A 7,611-nucleotide genomic window follows, 5' to 3' on the forward strand; every position below is an offset into this window, starting at 1 on the left:
CTTCAGGTGATAATTCTCTTGGACTATTTAAGTCCTTGTCACCTTCTAAGGTTTTGAACAAATTAGTCAGTTCATCATTTTTCACCCCAACAATAGTTCGTAGATGAGAAATATCTCCAAATAATCTTTGAAAGTCATTAAGAGTCTGTAGTCTATCTCTCCTAATTTGCACCTTTTGGGGTCTAATTTTTTGTAGCTCTATTTTATATCCTAAATAATTAATAGAATCTCCTCTTTGTATTTTTTCAGGAGCAATTTGTAATCCCCAGCAAGGCAAAATTTTCTTTACTTCTTCAAACATTCTTTCTAAAGTATCTGCATTTGAGTCAGCTAGTAAAATATCATCCATATAATGATAAATTATAGATTTAGGAAATTTTTTACGTATCACTTCCAATGGCTGTTGTACAAAATATTGGCACAGAGTTGGACTATTTAACATTCCCTGTGGGAGGACCCTCCATTGAAATCTTTTAACCGGTTGAGAATTATTATAAGTAGGCACTGTGAAAGCAAATCTTTCTTTGTCTTTTTCTTGTAAGGGTATTGAAAAGAAACAGTCTTTTAAATCAATAACTATGAGAGGCCATCCTTTTGGTAACAGAGTAGGCAAAGGAATTCCAGATTGTAGAGAGCCCATCGGCTGAATTACTTTGTTAATTGCTCTAAGGTCTGTTACCATTCTCCATTTACCAGATTTCTTTTTAATAACAAATACAGGAGAATTCCAAGGGCTGGTTGACTGTTCAATATGCTGAGCATTTAACTGTTCTTCTACCAGCTCTTCTAAAGCCTGGAGTTTCTCTGTTGTTAAAGGCCATTGCTGAACCCATACAGGCTTGTCTGTTAACCATTTTAAAGGTAGAGCTGTTGGTATTTTTGGAAGATTATCAGTTGTTGTGCCCTGTTCCTGTATAATATGGATGGCTGGTGACCACTCAAAATAATGCCTTCTAATATTTCTCTCAGAAACATGTGCTAGTTTATGATTTGTTTCTGAGATTGGAGGGATTTTAATCTGAGTATTCCATTGTTGCAACAAGTCTCGACCCCACAGGTTCATAGCTATGTTAGCGACATATGGTTTTAATTTTCCTCTCTGTCCTTCTGGACCTATACATTCCAGCCATCTTGCACTCTGTTTCACTCCAGATAATGTCCCAATTCCTAACAGTTGAACGTTTACCTCCTGAAGAGGCCAAGCTGGATGCCAAAATTCTGGTGCAATTATGGTAATGTCCGCACCTGTGTCTACCAGACCAGACAACAAAACACCATTTATTTTTATCGTTAATTTTGGTCTCTGTTCATTAATAGAAGTTTGCCAAAAAATTTTCTTTATGTTTTCTCCTGAATTTTCTATTCTCTCTTTTTCATCATCCTGACCAGCCTGATTTATTCCAATAGTCATTTGGTTATTTAATCGCTCAGAGCAGGGATTTCCTCTACAGCTGCAGGAAAGGTTTGAACTGGTTTTGCTATGGGGGCCTGCATGAGGCCCCTCCGGGAGTTTCCCGAAAACTGAGGCAAAGGATTACCCTGTCTGTCCTTTGTTGATCTACATTCGTTGGTCCAGTGTTTTCCCTTACCACACCTTCTGCATACTCCAGAAGGAAGGGGCATTCTGTTGCCATTGTTCCTTGAAGAAACATTGCTTCTAGGATTGACCTGTTTACAGTCCCTTTTAAAATGTCCTTGCTTTCCACACCCAAAACATCTAACACTCCTCAAACCTTTTGAAATTACTTCTCCTACCCACGTATCATGCTCATCAACCTCAACATTAATTGTTTCTCTAATCCAATCTTCCAAAGGTGCAGATCTTGCCCTTAACGGCCTGATTATTCTTTTGCATGCTGCATTCGCATTCTCAAATGCCAAAGCTTCAATTATTGCCTTACTAGCTTCTGATCCTGAGACCATTCTGTTTACTGCTGAAGCCAGTCTTTCTAAAAAATCTGTGAAAGATTCTTTAGGGCCTTGCATAACCTTTGTGAATGACTCATGTTTTTTTCCTGGTTCATCAACTCTGTCCCATGCATTCAAGGCTGCCATTCAACATAAAATTACGGTTTGAACATCATATAAACATTGTGTTTGTATTGAAGCATATTGGCCTTCTCCAATAAGCTGATCCTGACAAACTTGTATTCCTTTATCCCTCCATTGTGTTTCTACGTTTCTAGCTTCCTCCTTAAACCAAGTCAGCTAGCCCGGCTAGCTCAGTCGGTAGAGCATGAGACTCTTAATCTCAGGGTCGTGGGTTCGTGCCCCACGTTGGGCGCCAGATGTAGATGTAACCAATCGTATTATTAAAATAAGAAACACAGAGCCAAGGTAAAAGAGAAAAGCCGAGAGGTCAGAGCTCAGAGATAAAATCTTACCTCCTGCAGTGCTCCTAGCTTCCCCGAGAGAGGGAGGTACTTCCTGTGTCCCTGTTTAAATAATCTTTCTGTTCTGCCTTCTCATTGGTTGTAAACCCAACCACATGACTGCCTCATCACTGCCTGTAAGTACCGCCCTCCAGGTCTTAAAGGCGTATGTCTCCAATACTGGCTGTATCCCTGAACACACAGAAATCTACCTAGCTCTTCTAACCACCACGCTCTCACTATGGCTCTAATAGCTCTGACCCCAGGGCAACTTTATTTATTAACATAAAATTAAAATAACATTTCAGTACAAATAAAATATCACCACACCTGTGCCTACTGTCTTGGTTCATTCGCTAAGCCTGTGGATGAATAATTGGAACTAATTTGGATGTTTTTCAAACAAACATGAAGGAAAATATTTCAAAAGTAGTGGCATCTTTGGCTCCTTTGGGTCTTCCTGCCTTTTCCGGAAGCATTTTGCTAAGAGGAATGGACAGGACAAAGGCCAGAGCAGGGTAAACCAGAAACACTGCCAGAGCCATGGGTTTTCAGGCTGTTGAATTTGCTAAAATATTGATGAGGTGATCCAGGCTATAGACAACTAATTACCTTCCAGCTTGGCAGTCGGCACAATGCAGGAGCTGCGTTTGCCTGTAAGGACATGTGTAGGTGTGCATGTCCATTCTGTCTGATGGAAACTTCATTGACAGAGAGAGGAGTGGCGGGGGTGGGGGTAGGGGTGGGGGGGTGGGGTGGCCGGGACATTCTCCAGCCAAAAGGTTGAGCTATTTTCCTTTGCTGAGCATGCTTCTGATAAACTGAACAGTTATCTCTGTTAAGACCAAATGGGAGCACTGCCATTAATTTTCCAAAGGATTTTCTGTGTTCTTCTTGATACCAGGATACTTGCATTAGTGGAGAAATCTGTGTTGGCAGAGGGCTTTGGCTGTGACAAGGGAGAGAGAGAGAGAGAGAGAGAGAGAGAGAGAGAGAGAGAGAGAGAGAGAGAGCATTGGGATTGGGATGGCTATTCAGACAAGGAAGGAACACAGCCTGAGGTTTTAGGTAATATTTGTACATATGAGGGTACCAATGCCATTTTAACAATTATAATACTGCTTCTGGGGAAGATGATTGTCAAGTGACTTTCTAAAATTCGTTAAGCAAGAAAGAGTTTTCAAATAAAACGTTCAAGGCTTCTTTTCTTCTGGTCTTTCTTTGTTCAGAGTCAGTGCAAGGAGATACTGTTGCCATGGAAGCAATGGCCTTTTGTTTTTTTTCAGGGCCATGAGGAATGTTCATACAGTAGAAGAGTAAAGAAATGTAACTACACAAAAGGAGTCTCTCTCTCTCTCTCTCTCTCTCTCTCTCTCTCTCTCTCTCTCTCTCTCTCTCTCGGCTTATACTCAAACAGCCAGCTATGTTTTGGACCTTGGGAACAAACTCTCATTGACTCGTGGCATTTTGTTGAAGGAGAGGTACTGTCTCCTGCTTGCTGTGGTTTCTCTTCAGCCTTAAAACCGAAGGATAGCCGGATAGTTGTGTACATTCCTTTAAAATGTCATCGGTCTAGAGAAGACCTATTATTAAACCGTTGACCTGCTTTTATCCATCTGCTGGCCAACCTCAAGGTCATGCCTAATTAAAGAGATCCTTTTCCTGTCTGGGAAGGGATTCAAAAGAAAATTCCTTCCATGGATGGGTCTCCCCAGCTTTTACTACCTGATCAGGGTCAGGAGTAATCCCTTTCTGTTCCAGGGGAAGAAGGGGCTGTTGGAGAAAAAACAATGAAAGTCTCAGTACTTGCCCTCAGGGATCACATCTGGTTAAGAAAACAGACAATGGAAAAGTGGTTTCAGGTTGAGTGTTAGCAAAGCCCAGCTGTGGAGATGCAAGCATGCTGGGAATGGTGTGAGGCAGTTTGCTGGAAAAGGTGATACTGAAACCAAGTCTAAGTCTATGTAATGTAGTGGGAGAGCACTTGCCCAGCATTTGCTAGGCGCTGGGTTCCAGCCCCAGGACCACAAAACCACACCGAACCACCGGAGGCTAAAATAACTGTAGGAGTGAGCGGAATAGCAACACTATTGAGAACAGTGCTGGCAATCCATGGGGTCAGGGAGGTGGGTGTACATTTGGGAAAATGCAATTCAGTGCATCTGGATTTTGGAGCAAGAGGATAAATAAGTGACCAGGGCTTTGGGGGAGGAGAACAGGGAAGATCTTGAAGGGCTTGTGAGCTGTGCTTACGGGACTTTGGTTTTGTACTGAGCTCTGTGAAGAATTTGAGAGCATCCTGATTGTATTAAAATTTCAGAAAAATAACATTTGCAGTAGTAACAATAAAAAGCTAGAGAGGGATAAACAGAGATGGGAAGACCAGTGAGAAGAGTCAAGAAACAAAGGCAGTGATGGCTGGAGCACATACACAAGCTGTTTGTAGCAACAGAATTCGGGAGTGAACAGGAGAGGCAAACCAAGTAATTTCCAAGTTACTCATTTGTGACATTGATGGATGGTGATTTTGTTCCCAAAGAACAAAAGGATGAACTGACTTGAGTCACAACTTCAGCATCTGAGCTTAACGTGTGTGAAATATTGAAATAAGTCTTCAAACTTAGAATAAAGGGTAACTGAGTCAGTGAGTATGAAGTTATAACCATTTCAATAATAAGACATTACATAATGGAGATATTAAGTTATTTGACTCTGGGATCTACCTGGGTGTTTAGGAGTCCAGTGTTCAAGAACAGGCTTCAGTATATATTTTTGTGTTGCACACCTTCCATGGCATGTGTGTGGAGGACAGACAACTTGGGGTTGTTTCTTTTATCATGTGGGTCCTGGGGATTACACTCAGGTTGTCATGTTGGTAGCAGACGCCTTTACCCACTGAGCCATCTCACCAACCCTTAGTGTATTATTTTTGACATTGTCTTATAGGGTGTTTTAAAGATATAGATGTTTACATGCCCATATTTCTTATGTTTAATATCTCAGTATGGTTACAATCTAGGGAAGTGGTAAAACTAGCCTTAATTTATTTTATAGCAGAGGATGTCAGCTTAATGCCCTCTCTGAGGTTACTAGCTACTGAAATTATTCTGGCCTTCTGGGACTCTTGTCACAATGGGACCTCTTACATTACAGTGTTACATTCCGTAACTAACCACATCCTCCTTCCTGGAGCTGGCAAATGTGGATCCCTTAAGAGTTTTCAAGCCTGAAGTTAACAGTACCCACATGAAGAGGATAGCCGCAGTGGGCTTACCATGTGAGGAAGAGAAAGTTACAAAGTGCATTCTTCATACATGTTTCTTATCTGGAACATGCTGTAAAAAATGCATGATTGCATAAAGGTTGCAGTTATCTGGGTCCCGACTAACGTATTTCTTTTAGTGTCATGGCAAATACGGTACACTGTTCCTCCTGTAGCTCTGGAGGCCCTGGAAATGGGCTGTATGAGAAGGATGAGAAAAGTACATGGGTAGATAATGACTGCCCTGTTCCTTTTTTCAGGTCAAGAAGCTGTGATTGAGCTGGTAGGGTGGCTCAGGGGGTAAAGGAACTTGCTGGTGAGCCTAGAGAAATAGGTTTAATCTCTAGAACCCACACAGAGAAAGGAAATAGCCAATTATATGAAGCTGACATTTGACATTTGACTTCCAGTGTTGTGGTGAGCCACAGAATATGTTATAAGGAGTCCAGCTGTGTATTAAAGCTACACCTTGACCAGGCCAAGGGCCAGTCAAGTGGGAAGCCATCTAGCATGGACTATTTGGTAATATACAGCTTAATATTCAGCTGTGCCTTGTTATGAACTTCTTGTGCTCACAATTCCCATAGAATGTGTGTGTGAACTTCCTGCTTGGGCCAGTACTTGGATAAGGTCAGGTAGGCAAAGCCAAGCAGGGGTAGATGCATAGCTTTGTTTCTTGTGCCAATGAAGCTCAGACCATCCCCTTACCTTGAGGTCTAGTGGCTCTCCAGAGCAATTGACCAAGAACAAAAGATATTTTTACATATCAAGGTGGGAGGTAGGGTAGAGCTACATTCCTGAGGATGCAGAGAACTATGTGGCCAGGGGAAGAAGAAACAGGCATTTTCTGTAGAGGCAGACAGAATGGCATGGCCAGGGAGAAGGGAAGAACACAGAGGTTTTGTAGATGGTAAGGCAGAACTCTTGTAGAGTTCCTCAGAGCCAGGAGTAGAGAGCAAGTAGAGATGGAGGATGAAGAAACAGAGGATGAAGATGAGGCTGGAAGCATAAGAGCTTAGTTGTTAGCAGGACTTTGAGAGGATGGTAAAAGAGGACAAAGTGAAACTGAGTGTCAGGACAGAACTGAAGCTATGTAGATAGGATTTCATACCAGAGAGATATAGTAGATGGACAAGAAGCTTGTTGTATCTAGATTTATTCCTTCCCTGAATGCCTGACAGAGCTGTAGCTGTATTGATAGAATTTTGTCTTAGCGGAATAAAGTTAATAAATGTAAGTGTATAGTGTACGTAGATTTTTTTCCCCTCAGATATTCCTGATGTATCATCTTCCCTGGACTGTGGGCAACCCATACAAGTGTGGTTATGCATGTTCTTACACACACACACACACACACACACACACACACACACACACACACACACTAATAGTGATGATGATGGTTATGATGATAAAAGAAGCTATGATTGCTCAGTCTGTTACGAATCCTTAATCACCTCCACTACACCTATGAATAAAACCTTAGATACTCTGCAAACCTCCCAGGGTGTCTCTTGCAGGTTTGCCATCCATCTTCTTGGAGCTCTGTCGATCCAGTGGCTAGGCCCTGCCTCTCTCCATGTCTGGACTCCCTGAAGACTCTGTGTTGGGTACCCTGAACAAGTCTTTCAGCTCAACTCCTGAAATTTTAGCCCTGGGCAGATGTTACCTCATATGCTTCCTGATTCCTGGGTGCCTAGGCTAGCAGCCATGTCTTCAATACAGCAGAGAGGCATAGATAGGCAGGCAGACCAGGAGGGAGTGGCCCTTGGGTTTTGTGACACAGCTTTAACATCAAGAGTGTTTAGAAATGTAACTAAATGTTGCTCTTAAGTTTCAGCATAGGCTACTTGTCCATTTCCTTGACATTATCATTTAACTTATCTATAACTTCTGCTTAAAGATAATAGTACAAATATATTTTCTGACAAAACCAATCATCATGTTGAATTTTAATAATTTATCATAATTGTCATA

At 41.8% G+C, this 7,611-nt stretch overlaps 1 non-coding gene across 1 annotated transcript; it reads left to right on the forward strand.

Moving 5' to 3' along the window:
- The first annotated feature begins 2,211 nt into the window (after window positions 1–2,211).
- Window positions 2,212–2,284, forward strand: Trnak-cuu (transfer RNA lysine (anticodon CUU)). Its single transcript has one exon. It is a non-coding gene; the product is annotated as a tRNA-Lys (tRNA).
- The last annotated feature ends 5,327 nt before the right edge of the window (window positions 2,285–7,611 follow it).

Source organism: Peromyscus maniculatus, chromosome 7 (assembly GCF_049852395.1).
Source record: "Peromyscus maniculatus bairdii isolate BWxNUB_F1_BW_parent chromosome 7, HU_Pman_BW_mat_3.1, whole genome shotgun sequence".
NCBI lineage: Eukaryota > Metazoa > Chordata > Mammalia > Rodentia > Cricetidae > Peromyscus > Peromyscus maniculatus.